The sequence below is a fragment of the Lissotriton vulgaris genome, chromosome 2_1, assembly GCF_964263255.1.
Source record: "Lissotriton vulgaris chromosome 2_1, aLisVul1.2, whole genome shotgun sequence".
Taxonomy (NCBI): Eukaryota; Metazoa; Chordata; class Amphibia; order Caudata; family Salamandridae; genus Lissotriton; species Lissotriton vulgaris.
Genome location: NC_141687.1, coordinates 621616769 through 621632839, shown reverse-complemented (window position 1 = coordinate 621632839; position 16071 = coordinate 621616769). Strand labels below are relative to the sequence as shown.

The 16071-nt window shown below is 45.0% G+C and overlaps 1 protein-coding gene across 2 annotated transcripts in view; it reads right to left on the bottom strand.

Moving 5' to 3' along the window:
- The window catches only part of S100PBP (S100P binding protein), a 509558-nt gene that overhangs the window by 419639 nt on the left and 73848 nt on the right, over window positions 1-16071 (bottom strand). The window lies entirely within an intron of this gene.

Sequence of the window (16071 nt, the reverse complement as noted above, 5' to 3'; positions counted from 1 at the left end):
TTAATGCGTGCCAATGTTTATAAAATACAATAGTATTATACATGATTGATCTATTGTATTCCACTTTAAAAAGATTAACACGAGACCTCTTCAAAAGAATTGAAATGTAAATCCACAGAAATGTCAATTTCTTCATACATTTGGCGTTGTTCTAGACCTATGTAACTTCATATTTGAATATCTTGAAAGCCAACTACAGATTCAAATTCCCGGCCCCTAATTATACCATTGTTGGGGAACTATCCAACACAGGATATTGTAAGCAGAGTCAAAAATAGATTTTTATCTCAGTGCTAGTTGCACTGTCAATATTTCAGAAATGGAAAACTAAATTAAATTTCCTCCTTTGCAGACTAGCTTAAAAAAATAAGTAGAGTAGGACAATGCGAAGGATTCTACTCTAAACGTAATAGGTGAATCCAAAATTATTTTAAACTGTGGGAATAAGTTATTTTATAACATGGTAAATTAGGATTATGATGAGCATTTTTACACTTTGTTAGAACTTCATAAAAGATAAACATCGCAACATTGACCAATTGGTCTTCTTGCCACATGTTTTTGATAAAACAACTGTAACATGGCACTTTTCAATTTTGATGTTTTTACTTCATAAATATAGTACCTTATTTATTTTATACATTTGTAAAGCGCGACTATCACCATTGCAGGCATCCTGGCGCTAAGAGAAAAAAAGACAGGAATGAGAGCGGGCTAGTAAGGGAATAGCCAAGTTTTAATCTTCCTTCTGAACGGGAGGAGTTCACTGATGTGCCTTATCTCGATAGGGAGAGTATTCCACAGTCTGGCGGCAATAACTTCGAAGGATCTGCCACCGGCTCTAACCTTCCTGAATCTAGGAACAACTACCAGTTTAGCTTCAGAGGATCAAAGCTGTCTGGATGGGGTATACCAGGTAAATTTAGATTGCAGGGGAGCTGGACCAGCTCCATGGAGAGCCCTAAAAACTATACGAGGGCCTTAAAATGAATTCTCTGCCTTATGGGAAGCCAATGCAGTTTTGCCAATGCAGACGCTCCATGAGAACTTCTCGGCAACCCCAAAGCCAGTTTAGCAGCAGCTGATTGGACCCTGTGGAGCCTGTCTAGCAGGAACTCAGGGACCCAAGCAGGAGGGCAATACAATAGTCCAACCTGCTAAGAATGGTACCTCTGACCACTTGGGCGCGGGCATAGGTAGGTAAGAGGGGCAGGACTTTCCTTAAGGAGCGAAGGATGGCAAAACAACAGGCAGACGTTTTTTGAACATGCGTCTCCATGCTGAGCCTCTGATCCAACATAACCCCAAGGTTGGGAACAGATTCCACTGGCCGTACATTGGACCTAGTTTCCGGGGGCCAAAAATTAGTTGGAAAAGGTTGGGGAATCCTAGTACCTGTACTGAAAAGCTCTTCCGTCTTTCCTGTGTTAAACTGGAGGGAGTTATCCTTCAGCCAACTGGACGTTTCACGCAGACAATTATGTAAAACCTCCACGGAAGTGGAGTCCTCACCTTCCAGGGAGAGAATCATGTGCTTGTCGTCGGCGTAGTTCACAATCCTGATGCCGAAGCTTTTAATGAGAGAGATCAGAGGTCTAAGGTATATATTAAAGAGGATTGGGCTGATTGCCGAGCCCTGAGGAACTCCATGTGTTACCAGGGAGAAGGCTGACTGGAAAGGTGGCATGGATACTGCCTGCTGCCTATCCTGCAAAAAAGAATGGAACCAATGCAGCGCGGTATCTCACTCCCGCCTCCCACAGCCGCCTCATTAAGATCTTATGGTTCACTGTGTCAAAGGATGCAGACATGTCGAGCTGGATCAGGAACGCTGCCTGTCTTCTGTCTGCACGCCTTTGAAGCTCGTCCATAGCGGTGATGAGGGCTGTTTCGGTCCCATGAGCAGGCCGAAAACCGAATTGGTCCCCATCTAATAATAGATGGCGTTCGAAATAGTTGGAAAGAGTGTTGCTGACCAAACGCTCAACTATCTTGGCAGGGAAAGGCAGCAGGGAGATGGGCTGATAGTTCTTAGAACAGTCAGGGTCTAAGGAGGGCTTCTTTAACAGAGGAGAAACTAACGCCCGTTTCCAATGAGCTGGAACAGTACCAGTCACCAGAGATTGGTTACAGATTTGGTGAAGAGGGGGGAATAGTTCGTCCTCAAATTCCTTCCAAATTTTGGGAGCCACCGGATCCAAAGGAGAGCCGGAGACGATCCCTCTATCTAATTTAGTGAAAGCCTCATAGGTAAGTGGAGGGAACTCGAGTAGCATTTCACTCGTAGCACAGGCAGGGCCAGCCGGTCGTTCTGCCGGAGAAACAGGGCTCAGGACAGGTAGGGGGACAGACTCCGGAGGCATGTCCAAGTCTTTAAGGATGAGTTCGATTTTTTCCTTAAAAAATGCGGTAAGGTTGTCACAGAGGTCTTGGGACGGGACAATTGCATTCTTGGAACAATCCGGGTTAGTGACGCTGTTGAGTATGTTAAAAATACTCCTGGAGTTGTTGGTGGTGTTGCAGATCAGAGAGGAATAGTATACAGCTTTAGATTTTTTAATCAGATTCTTATAGGCAGCGACCTTAGTTTTCCAGAGCTCTTTCGAGGTGTTATTATAATCGCGTCTCCACCTTCTCTCCTCTTGTTTACATCCTTGCTTTAAATTTTTTAGTTCGTCATTGAACCAGGGGGCAGAGTCTTTGCCGTTGCAGCTACGTGTTTTTAACGGGGCATGGGCATCGAGGACCGTAGTAATTCTGGTGTAGAGAGAGGTGTAATTTTCATCTATGTTCAACTTCTCATCGAAAGGCTGTTCCAGATGGAACACCTCACCGGTAAGGTGCTGCCGTATGAGGGCCCTCCAGTCTCTGCACTCAATTTCCCTAGACACCACTGGGGCTTTATGAGGACCGCTGCTCGTATGAATAAAGAATTTAACGAGTAAGTGGTCAGTCCAATCCATCGGTAGGGTTTCCCCCATCGCCACCAGGTCGGGGGCCGCAAAGACCAAATCTAAGAGATGACCAGCTGTATGGGGGGCTTTAGTGACAAGTTGAGCAAGACCAAAACTATCACAAGCTTGGGCTAGGTTCCCGAGACCCGAATCAAGGGTCCCGTTACACCAGAGATTAAAATCCCCAAGGATGAGAAGCTTATGATGGGAGAGGGCGACATTAGTTAGGGTAGTTATTAATGCTTGTTGCTGCTGAAGGCTAAAAGACCCTGGCGGGTGATAGCATACTATTGCGGTGACATTAGTCCCGGAGTGGGTCTGTATTGATAGTCCTAGCAGTTCAGTACCCAGAGTAAGGTCTAAAGTAAGGGCCTTGATGCAACAGGATGCTCTAAAAATTACTCCCACTCCCCCGCCTCTACCAGTAGGCCTCGGGGTGTGAAGGAACTTAAACTTAAACTTGGCGACTTTATAGAAAAACATCATCTCTTGGATAACACCCAGTTCGGATTTAGGAAATTCCATGGGACAGAGACAGCCCTGATCAAGGCTGCTGACGACATCAGGGTAATTAGGGACCAGGGAGGCACAGCCATTCTAGTTTTGCTAGACCTATCTGCAGCCTTCGACACGGTTGACCACACCATCTTGGTCGACCGTGTCGAGGGTTTTGGAATTTGTCACACCGCCAAAAACCTTATTGCGTCCTTCCTGGCCAAAAGAACGCAGGCTGTCATCCTAGGACCCTTTCAATCGGCCCAACTCTCAGCCCCATGCGGCGTTCCTCAAGGCTCATCCCTGAGTCCGACACTGTTTAATATCTACGTGTCGGACCTTGCTAAAACCATCAAAGCTCATGGGATGAGCCTAACCTCCTACGCCGATGATACCCAACTAGTGTTGGCAATCAAAGGGGATGGAGATCAAGTGGCCGAACAATTCAAGACAGGACTCTTAGATATAGGAGACTGGATGTCTACCAACTGTTTAAAGTTGAATTCTGACAAAACCGAGGTACTCATTTTCGGAACACTTCTGCCAGCCTGGCCTTCAAGCTGGTGGCCTGAGACCTTCGGCACGCCTCCTACGCCTGCCACCAAAGTCAGGAACCTTGGCATCATCTTCGATGATGCCTTAAATTTCATGGACCATGCCAATAAAACGGTGTCTTCTGCACATCTGAAACTCAAGATGATCAGGAAAATACATCCTTTCCTTCCTGACTCAGCCATCAAGACACTGGTCACATCTCTTGTCTTGTCCTCCCTGGATTACTGCAATGGTCTCTTTCTAAATGCTCAATCCAGAGTCATCACCAAACTGCAGACTATTCAAAACGCGGCAGCCCGCCTGCTCGCTGACAAAACCAAATTCGAATCCATCTCCAACAGCATAAAGGACTTTCACTGGCTCACTGTGCAGAAAAGAATCCAATTCAAATCCCTATGTATTGTATTCAAGGCACTCAACAATCAAGGCCCCCATTTTCTAAAAGATCAATTACAAATGCACAAACCCTCCAGAGCCCTAAGGTCAGCCACACTCAATCAATTAGTCACCCCCGTACCAAAACTGTTACCTGGGGCGATCGGCGCTTCCTGGTAGCTGCCCCCAAGCTATGGAACACCCTGCCACTCAATATCAAACAAAGCCCCACTCTTCTTCAATTCCGTAAACTCTTGAAAACCTGGTTATTCACCCAATAATCACTCCTGCACAGAGTAATTCACAAATAACTGGCTTATAGCGCCAAGACGCCTACGGGTATAAGCAGCGCTTTAGAAATATTAAAAATAAATAAATAAATAAACCCAGGAGGACACGCAAATCCAGGGTCAACCAAACAGTCGGGACGGGTCCAGGTTTCCGTCATAAAAAGAATGTCCAATTCATGAGTCTCAATCAAGAGTTGGATCTCAATACTATGTTTAGACAGGGACCTAACATTAAGAAGCCCACACTTTAAAAGATCGTCACACAAAAAAAATCGGCTCGTGGGTGCAAAGTAGGTGACAGGGAGAGAGTTCCTTTATCCGCGTGGCGATCGCCTAATCGGATGAGCGCTTCCCTGGAGTAGGAGCCCCCAAAGGGAAGCCGATCAGGATAGGGGCCAAGACAGGCAGCGTGTCTGGCCCAGGGCGCCACCTTGGCGCAGACGGGCTTACCTTTGGCACGCCTTCGGCGCGCCTTCGGCGCGCCCGCTGCGCGTTCGACAAATGCACATCTCTGTAGTGGGAAGGGGCGTGGCCTCCCGGCAGTGGGCGTGGCCTAGTTAGCGAGGCTGATGGCGGCAGTAACTTTTTTCCCACCCGCGGCAGCATGATCAGGGGCTGCGCGAGGAAGTTTCAGCAGGTATGCAGGGGGGGAAGTGCCCAGGGAGCAGCGTGACACAAAAGAATACAGTGGATACAAATTTCAATAAATTTTAAAACTCGGCTAAAATCTCCCGGCTTCCGCCTCAGGAGTCTATTCTCACCTAATTTGTTATCTTTCTCTTTCACGGTTTAATGCAGATTTTCCACAGTTTTAATGGCAAGAAAATCAAGATTTCATTAGAGGCACAGATGCCAATAATATGCATAATCTTTTATTGCTTCACACACAGCAGCAACAAGAGACCTATAATTAGAACACTAACAATACTATAGAACACTTAGAACATGCTTATAATCTCAGAACACGCAGCCATCTTCCTTTTTTTGCTGCAAATTTTATCCTAAGTCCATTTCCTACCACTTGAAACACTACCGTAGAACACGAACAAAGCCTCGTAGAGGCAAGATGGCGTCCGACTGACAGCACCGCTGTGATGCTCCGCTGAGCATCCCCCTGTGAGTGGAAAATACATGTGGCTTTGAAGCGGAGAGCAGAGAGAAACCCCTCGAATCATCAGCACCAGGCGGTGCGCAGCTCACGGAGGAAAAGGACTGCAGGGAATGCTCCGGACAGACCCCCTACCCCCCCCCCCCCCCCCCCCCCCCCCAGCACCCCGTATGTTTCTCTTACCGGCACCTTGCGGCTGGAGCTCCAGCGTCACCATTGCTGCGAGGAAGCTCGTACGACTCTGGCATCCTGGATCCTTAGTGCCCTGCGTGCGCCTTGCCTGACATCGTCTGACGCAACAACACAACGGAGCCGGAGAGACTCAAGGGGAAGCGGCGGCTTGTTCCTGCCTCACAGAAGAAACCAACAGACTTTCACCGGCAGTAACGGCAAGAGGGACCCTGACTTGACTGCCACTCTTGTAGTGCTACTTTGTCTCAGCGTTGGCAGCGGACAGCAGGACCAGGAAGGGGACGCGTGGAGACAAAGTGAAGAATGCCTCCACATCCTCCCAGGTGAGAGCTCCGCCTGTACTGACACGGCAAAAAAAGCCAGACGCCCTGGGAGGTAATAAACCCAAAGGCGGGGGAGAAGGGCGAGATGATCAAGTGTATGGAGAAAAAAAGTATTGAAAGTGACATGGCAAAATCAGCGACAATTAAGAAAAACACTTCACGGCGTGCCAAAGATAATAGAAACCTACAACCATTAATCACCTCAAGTTCTGGCTCCACAATCAGGGCAGTGAATGGCTCCACTACAACTGGAAAATGTCCTGGAGGTATCTGAGGCGAAACAGGCGCAGGGTAAAAAGGGGCATTGCAAAATTTGGCAGTTCACTTCACAAGAAGCCATAAGTGAATCACAAACCCCTGATAGCGTAATGTCTACAGTGGCCACCGCTCCTTCAAGCCGGATAGAAGGGGGCTTGACAGAGCATACTAGGAACCCCAGTAACGTTACCAGCAAGTCAACTCACAGCGCAACCCCTCGAGCTGAGCCTCTGAATTCTTCCAGCAATGAGCAAGCCAGTGGCCATGATCAACAAGATTTTGTGTTGAAAACTCCAGACAATCAGGATAAATTCTTCTCCCTTACCGAAGAGTCAGAATTCTTTGACATTAGAATTTCGGTTTCAAGCGAGGCGAGGAGGCAGGAGCTAAGTGGTATAATAGCTCAAACACTGATCCTCTGAAACATAGGCATCTTTCCAAAATGGAACAAAAAAGAAGAGCAGGTGTCGCAGGGATCCTGCTCTCACACAGAACTGTGCATAGAGACTTGGAACCTCAGTGAATTAGGGTGTGCCAAAACTCACCTTAGTACCCAAAATCACCTACCAGACTAGCAATCAGTGTCTCATGGTTCTAACGAACTCCCAATGATTAGACAACCCAGAACATTGACTTAGAACACCTCAGGTAGCGTGGAACACATGAACACTCTTCCGTTATACTAACATACTAGTCCAAAACGAGGAGTAAATTAAGTCTTGTGCAGGTTTGAAATGTTTATTTCTAATGCAGTGTTCTCAAGCGCAGTATCTTAGCAAATATAAGCAAACATAATATAAGAAACAAGGTTATTAGCATAGTTACGATTCCATAAAATACAAAGGGTGAAAGCATGTTAAAATGCTACAAGGAAAAGGTCTAAATAGAACCTCAGTTCACCCTCCCTTGCTAGTATATTATATTATATCTACAGAAGGTCTCTTTGGGTTTGGAAGGGCAGGCTCATACCTCTGGTCCTAGTAAAAATGGATCACATCTCTTCTGCACCAACTCTCTGCATGCGAATATTCATCAAAGTGTGTGTGCATGCTCTGCGCAGTGCATTATTAAACGCGCCAAAAGCCAGAGTTAGCCACAGCTGCATATGTATTAGGTCTAGACCGTGCGCTGATCAAACCGAACACGCGCTGTGTTGAAATAACCTTGAAGGCCTCTGCACTCACTGTTCAGACATAGCTTACCAAGCAAAGCTGATATTATAGGCAAACATAGTATTCTTGTGTGAAGCAAATATTCTACTAGGCTAAAAGCTTTAATAACAAAATGTGCAGTGTGCAGAGGCTGCAGAGAAGGAAAATGGCGTTTAAACTTCTAATAAGCTCATGCTAACTTAACACAGCGTGAATGCAAAGCCCATCTACATGACACCCTCCCTTTGATCCGAGCACAGATAAGATAATACAAGAGGCAAATTTAGGAATGCAGAGTTAAAGATCGATGGTCTGAACACAAGTGTCCAATTCTGTACCTCAAGACAGAGATAAAAATAATCACAGATCGTAAGTAACCCTGTTAAATATCGGTATACAAACAATGTATTCCTTGGTCATTGATAAAGTCAATGGGTCAGGGTGCCCAAACAAATACGGGAAAAAGGTAAATATGATTATCCAATGAGAGGCGTCGGTCATGGAAGTGAGACAGGAGACATCTCATCCTAATAATGAATATGCAAAATATGCAGCAACAACCTCAAACAGGAAGTCACTGTTATCATCAGAAAATAATTTGGCCATCCAATTTAGTAAAGGGAAAGAACATACAGGTTCCTCAATTACCGGAGCCTCTAGCACCATCAGAGTACAACTCAGTGGGTTTTCGAGGAAGCTGCGTGCCAAGAAATCTTGCGCCGCTGCGAACACATTCCAACGACCCAGTATTCCATGCATCGCTGCAAAGGCCATAATCCCTCCATCGGAACAAAGCAATTCATGAGCAACTAAGGGGCTCATAATTTGATAATAATCCGCATCGGGAGACACTGTATTGCAGAGACACAAAACCAGGGCCCATTCGAAGTCGCAACTCCGGCAATGAAAGACAGGCTGGACGCATGTAAAATAGGAAAATCGAAACGATAATCCATAAGCTGACTCAATGTAGCAAGAGGCAGCGCTCCATAGTACTCAAGCATTCGGGCGCGAAGCCGCTCCAGCCGAGACAGCTCGTCTTGCAACACAGGATGTGCATCCATTTTGAAACAAGCAAAACAGCAGAAGTACACAAGCAGCAAGAGCCAGTAGTAAGGGAAATCCACCAAACAGGCTGGAAAAAATAGAATGAAAGAACGCCGGAAAGACACCGAATATCGTTTGAAATTAAGTCACAAGGCCACTGCTCACAACAAAAGTGAGCCTGTCCCGCCCGATGTGGAGGATGCATTGACGATAGTGTGAATTAACTCATCGAAATGCAAGGGCAAATTAGTATTTAATAAGGCATGCACCTAAGTGCGAGTGTTAGCTACGTGAAGGATGAATGTTTCACGAGCAGATGTGAGGGTAACTTCTTTTTGGGACAATAGAGCTCTTATGCGACTCATCTTATTGAACTCTGCTTTCAAGGTCGGAATCTTGGGTCAGATGGAAACATGCGGGGGTGGATACATTACATTCTTACAGCAAACCACATGCTCCTTGACGGTAACAACATAAGCAATCCCTTTTATTAACCCACAGCAATCTTCATTGTTTAATAGTAAATAACTCATTTGCCAGTAATGTGAATGTGGGAACGATAGCAGGCACGGGGGTACCTTTCAAAATACAGGCTAAATTCGGCTCGTTCTGATTACAGGAGCCATGTAACTGTATAGGTCTACACATTAATAAGTGATTCGGGGTTTCAGTGCATTCTTCACCATTCAAATAAACTTCCTTACCCTCCCTAAGGCATCTATATGTAAAAGGAAGCGACTAAGCTTCATGGAGATAAGAACTGCCAAGTGGCTCGTATCTACCAATGGCAAAGTACTGCATACAGCCTTTGAACTCGAACAGCGGAAAAGGGAGAGTAATCAACCCGTGGATAAGCCACGTTGCAGTAGTGGCCTCTGCCACCGAAAACGGCAAAGACTCCAACCTCTCCATGTGTAACATAGAAAAAGATGCATCTTTCATTGAAAGCAAACGTTGCTAGTCAGTCAAATTAAACGGGGCAAACAGGGAAGAGGTATTCATGTAATGCCATGGTACTTTTCCAGCCTTAAGGGTCTGGAGAATCCGTGCAAACTGCATAATAGAACGCAATTGATTTTGACCATGGTACAAAACAGACACTTCATCTTGCACAATATCAACAACAGATGAAACAATATTATCCAATGTGTAAATACGGGAAGAAAGCCTGTTAATGCTATTATCTACCACTGTAAGAACTTTTTCTAAATTAGCTTGATCTATAGCTCTAAGGCAGGTAGCCGCCTCAATCTGGGATGTCTTCCAGAATTAGTTATAAACAGCATATATCCATCTTTTAGATCTACCTTTAGCCGGGCCTTTAATGAAATCATTCAGATCAACATTGTCAGTCAGTTTAACTAAATGCTATTTAACTGACGCCAAGGTAGAATGTTTGAGCCAATTCTGACAATTTGCCTACAGAATAGGTAGTCACAGAATGGCCACTCTCAAAACGGGGATCCACCCTGACCTGTGTAAAGTCTTGAGCTAAACCCAGAAAACGATGCTGGCACGAGTCAGCACTTCTGTGCCAGAGCAACCAGCCATTGGGATCCAAACTGGATATATTAAAGGAGGACTTTAGGAACAGAGTTTGTAATTCTCTGATAGAAAAATTTGTGGTATTACCCCAACCTGAATATTCTTCTAAGTCAGGAAAAGTAGGTGCATTTAATTTTTTTGTAGCAGCCAATCCAAAGCATGTTGTTTGCAAAATTATACAATTCAAAAACATATGGTTCCGGATGAGACATGCACGGTGTAAAGCCTCAATGCCTTGCACTTGACAGCTTATAGAACCCCAAACTGTTTTAACATCGACTGTTTCCTTCCACAACTCGTAGCCACCAACAGCCAACTGGTCTAGAAAGGACTTTGAATACAATAATTTAGTATCGGTAAGTCTAACTTTGGATGTGGACTTTTCAGTCACTTTAAAATAAAATGCATTGGGTTAAGACTGATTAAAATCGGTAAAGTAAGTGAACCTTTTAAAAAAGGAAGCAGAACTACCTTGAATTGGAGCTGGACAGTGTTCCCACTGGGTATTATTTACAGTGAGCCTCCTGGTATCAGTTTTATGCAGGTAGTGATTGCCAAAATGTTGGTAACAATACAAATCACCGTAATTAGCAGACTCCAAATACAAATCTTCAGCATCAAAGATAGCATAATATTTGAAATCAGAAAACAATGATTCTACGGCCTGAACATGCCAATCATCAGAACGTATATTTTGTTTAACCACATCCCCATGTTAACTCTAAGCACATTAGGGACATTTATAACCTCAGTGGGTCCATGGATTTGAAATTTAACAGCATCCCACACAATCCCATCTAAGACAGGCCAAGCTGTGATGTTAACAAAAGCCAAGTCTCTCTTCAATCTGTGTGATGAGGAATGGAGAGCCAGTGTTCCATTGATATGTTGAATGCCGGTTCTCTTCTCGACATAGTGTCCATTGAGGAGACGGAAAAAATAAAACAAAACCAATTGACATAAAAAGGTAAATCGAAAAAAGCACAGCCAAATATAGGTCCAAGGGGGGCATTAAAAAATGTTTTTTAAACAGTCTTATATAAACAGAAGTCCTTGAAGGCTTTCTCGATGTGTGTGAAACAGTGTCAAATGAAAATTGGATTCTGTAGCCAAGCAAGTTTGTAAATCACGCATCGATACGTCAGTTTGGTAAGTGTAATCAGTTTCATCAAGTTGAGTACCAGGGAGTGTACTCAAAGGAATGGAAATAGCAGGCATCTCGAGAGCAACATCAGGTACAAGATTGGAAACCGGGGCCAAAACAGAATTTTTTAAAATCAAAGGGCATGAGACTGTTGGAGTCATACTAAAAAGAATCGGCCACTCTGTGTATCTTGACATTGTCAATGGAGATATACCTGTTCTCCTTACGACCTGGAAGTGGTGGTAAAATAACTGTTCTTCTGCCCTTCACACCAAGCACTGGAACCGGAGATCTATAAGATGAACTAAATTCTTGCTTGTTCTCGATCTTCTCTCGAACCAGTTCTCCAACTTGGGGTAGCCAGCCAACTACCGGGATCTGCAACGCATCATCCGAGGTGGAGGGCAAATGTTCCTTTGCAAGATGGTCTTGTGTCTTTTGTAGATCCTGTAAAACATTGCAATGTTCATCTACGTCAAAGGAGGCAGCAACAGCTGCAGAGTCTAGACCGTCAAGGTCCGGTACAAACATCTTGATACCAAAGAGCATCTCGTATGGGGTCCGCCCACCCAGAGAACTTTTAGGGAGATTATTAAGCGCTCGCTGTACGCTATTGAGGTGGGCCAGCAAGTTCCTGCCAGTGCCTATAACTCGAGCTGTCAAAGACTGCTTTAAATCTCGGTTCATCCGTTCAACAACACTATTACCCTCAGGCCTGTATGGAGACGAAAACTTGACTTGGACCCCCAACGAAGTCATGGCATCCTTACACGCCTTAGAGGCGAAAGCCGGACCCTGATCCGAATGGAAGGTATCACAGGCAAAAATCCCTACAAAGACACGCAAGTCTCTTATGACAGTCTGTGAATCAGTGCTGCGGTGTGGCCACACCCACATAAAGCGTGTGCATGAATCAACTGCTACTAAGATGTACTTATATGCAGTATCAGAAGAAAAAGGACAGCAGTGATCTAAATACACACCCCTAAGTGCTTTATTAGAAATGTACAACTGTGTCTGGGGCGGACCCGCAGCAGTTGAAGGCTTAATCTGCTGGCAAATGTCATATTGAAGGACATAATCGCGCATCTACTTGTACAGTCCCCGCCACCAGAAACGTTGTTGTAACTGAGCCACAGTGGCCGAAACGCCTGCATGCGCAGACACAACTCCCTATGAGCAGTGTGTGCCTGCTATCCGCGTTGGGAATCAACCACTCACCAACGTCCGTATTTTCACATAAGGAACTTTATCAGGACTTAAGTGGTATGAATACTTTGAAGGGAATCCCTTTGGATATTTACCTCCCTTCTCAGTCGCCGCAACAGCTGCCAAGATATCATCATCAATCTTACTTTTGGAACGTGTAACTGCTGCAACCAAATATGTAGATACTGCTGATTTTGCGGCCTCATCGGCAAACGAGTTGCCAACAGTGTGGACTCCTACGCGCTGATGACAGAGTATGACTCACAAACACGAGTGGCAACTGCTCTTTGAGCTCAGCCACTTGGACCCAGATCATTTTATGTTTTATTGTGCTACCCTTGGAATCACAAATATCATTCTGAATCCAAAAGAACAGGTTTTCATTATAAGACTGTACACAGTAGTAAGAATCACTCACAATAAGAGTCGTCACACTAGGATCAGCGTACTCCAATGCAAGCATCAGAGCACGAAGCTCTGCCAATTGTGCCATGCAGTCCCCTAAAGTCTGCGTGTGCACGACTCTGGACTTGAACTCATCATTCACCATGGCACCGACCTCAATGGCGCAAGCGGAAACGTATGCGTGTTTAGAACCATGCACAACTTGCGCTGAACCATCAGTGTATATGATGCAATTGAAATCCTCCAAAGGCCGCTTAGCCAAAGGTGCAGGGTGAACAAATTCATACTTCAAAAACTCCTGCGACATCAAAAATAAACGAGACATCCGGAGATGTCAATGATGCTGCCCATTGTATCCACCAAGGATGCAAAGCTTTAGAATTTGGTACACTGGCTTTGGTCACTGCCTCAAGTGCAGGATACGGGGTAACAACCAACATGCGTTTTCCCTGTGACAGTGCACGTTCTTTAAGAATCGCCATTTGCACTGCTGTCAAAACTTTTTCCACTGAGGAAGACCGCATCTCAGCAGAAGTGTACAAATGTGACTTGTAAGCAATAGGTACTGTGTCTCCTTCATTAAAAGTAAGGTATGTGAAACCCACCACCCCGGGGATGATTCTTCTCACCAGGTTGGTGTGGTTATCACGAGTCAGTAAGAATTTAGATTCTAGAAGATTAGCCTGCAAAGAATGCAAAATAGCTGAATGTTCTAGCAGCCAGCAAGACTTGTTAAAAGTAGGCTGTATTAAAGCATACAAAGGCTTGATTTGCTGGGCATATTCGGGAATATAAGTACGCCCGAAATTCAAAAATCCCAGCAGGGACTGTAATTTTTTCTGAGTTGTAGGAGCACGCAGTTGTGCAAATTTCAACAAGAAGTGAGGAGCCAATCCTCGACCTTCATTGTTGAGCTCGTAGCCCAGGAACAACACTGTGTATTCTGCAATGTGTGATTTAGCAAAATTAAATTTGTAACCAAAGTCCGCAAAGTTACAAATTATGCGGTCAACGCGACACAGATGCGCCCAAAGCTCGTCGTCTGTGAGATATACGTCATCACCGACTCGTTTAAGCACTATGGATTTTTTTTAAACACCACGGGTTTCACACAATTGAACAACTGCGTTTTTCATTTGTTACATGTTTTTGAGGCAGAGAATCAACTCCTGAGCGTTTCACATTTTATTTTCAGATTGTATACAATTCCCCTGACGAAGGGCATGAGTCCCGAAATGCATAGGGACGTATCTTTCGGAATTGGATAAATTGTCAAATGAAAAAACGACATCATAATAAACCATTCCTGGATGAAAATAATCCTTTGAATGAAAACTAAAGAATAGACTGCTTTAAGAAAATTCAAGTATCCACAACTTTTTTGTTGCATATTGAAACTGAAATACCAGTCAATGTAACTTGAGACACGATCTCCATAGGAGTGCCACCAAGGGCGCAGTGTCGTTTGTTCGACACTACACACCTATTTTGTTCAAAACTATTCCCCCTGAGATCAGGAGGGGTTTACCCAGTGGCACCCAGAAGAGTATTTACAGCACTAACAGATTCAACCACACTTTACTTAACGCCATTACCCAGGGAGTGCCGCACACCACACTTTATTCTTACAGATATATGTCATCCACATACTAACACGCATTCGTGTCCACTCTCTCCAAGAGAGATAATAAGGTAGGCAAACACGCCTGGACTATTCTTATAGCCCATCGCTAGTTGTTTCAATTGGCGCTGTTTGCCGCCACAGGTAAAACTGGTCCATTGGGAACTTAGACCATCCAAATTGGGGGCAAAAAAACGTAGGAAATGTCAAGTGTGGTTTTGAATCGGTTTCGCACAAGACCATCAACAAGAGCAGAGCCATGTGTATTCTGTACTGCACAGGTACGGTAATGTGAGTTCAAATGTTGGTAATCCAATACCAAACGGTACGAACCGTCTGGCTTGGTCACAGTAAAAAGAGGGTTAATCATCAGTGACACACAAGTTTCAATCACACCTTGATATTCCAATTGTTCAAGGATTTCCGCGACGGAAGCCTTAGCTTCACGTCTGATGGGATATTGAGATTGAGGCAGGGGCATGGATTGTAAAGGAATCTCGTGCTGCAGAGCAAATTTATCCCACCCACAATGTGTACGGTACAGAGCCGGTGCAAGGGCCTTAGCACACTTCTGCAAAATTCAGCGCATGCTCCTTTGAGACTGTGTGTGCGAAGCCAGGGAGATCACCTCCTCCCCTCTCGGAGCTGCGAGAACAAAAGGTGGGGGCCAGTCAGCCTCCGCCAACAAAAAGTCATAGGTAGTTGTAGGATTTTCCCAAAATACCCCTTTGATGTTACGCTGTATGTCACCTTCAATTAAAAGGACTATATTATAAAGTCTATCAGGGGGAGCTACTCTGGTATCAGCCATCTCCACAACATATTGGTCAGTCGCTGTCACCTTCAGTAGCGGACACAGGGCCTCTCGCACTATGGTAATCTCCGCCGCGCTGTCCAGCAAGGTGAGAGCCCATGTCTGATTCCAAAGCTGGGTTCTCACTATCTGTGGCATATCTCGCTGTTAAAGCAGCAACTTTCTTTTTCTGAAACTGGGGTCTTTCCGGTGTCGATTCTTCCTGCTTGCCTTTACTGTCTTTCGGGCGGGGCTGGTCGCGTCCCTGTCGGCCACCCCGACCTCTGCTGCCTCCTCCACCATCGGTCGATGAGGTCGATGAGTCCTGAAAAGAACGAGGATAGCGTTGTTCAGAAACCTGAAAACTATCAGGTGATTTTATCGTCGCACGATCGCGCAAGTCATTAACACATTCTGTAGGCGTAGGCGCAGGCACTGGAAATGCAGGACGAGACTCTTGTTTCTGCTGTTGTTGTTTACCCTGTTTTTGTTTTTTCTGCCATTTTTGCTTTTTAGCCTTGGGCTGTTTGTCACTTTCCGACTTCTGCCTTTGGTGTTTCTTTTTCTCTTTAGTAGAATATGGATTGACACCCAAACTATTACGAC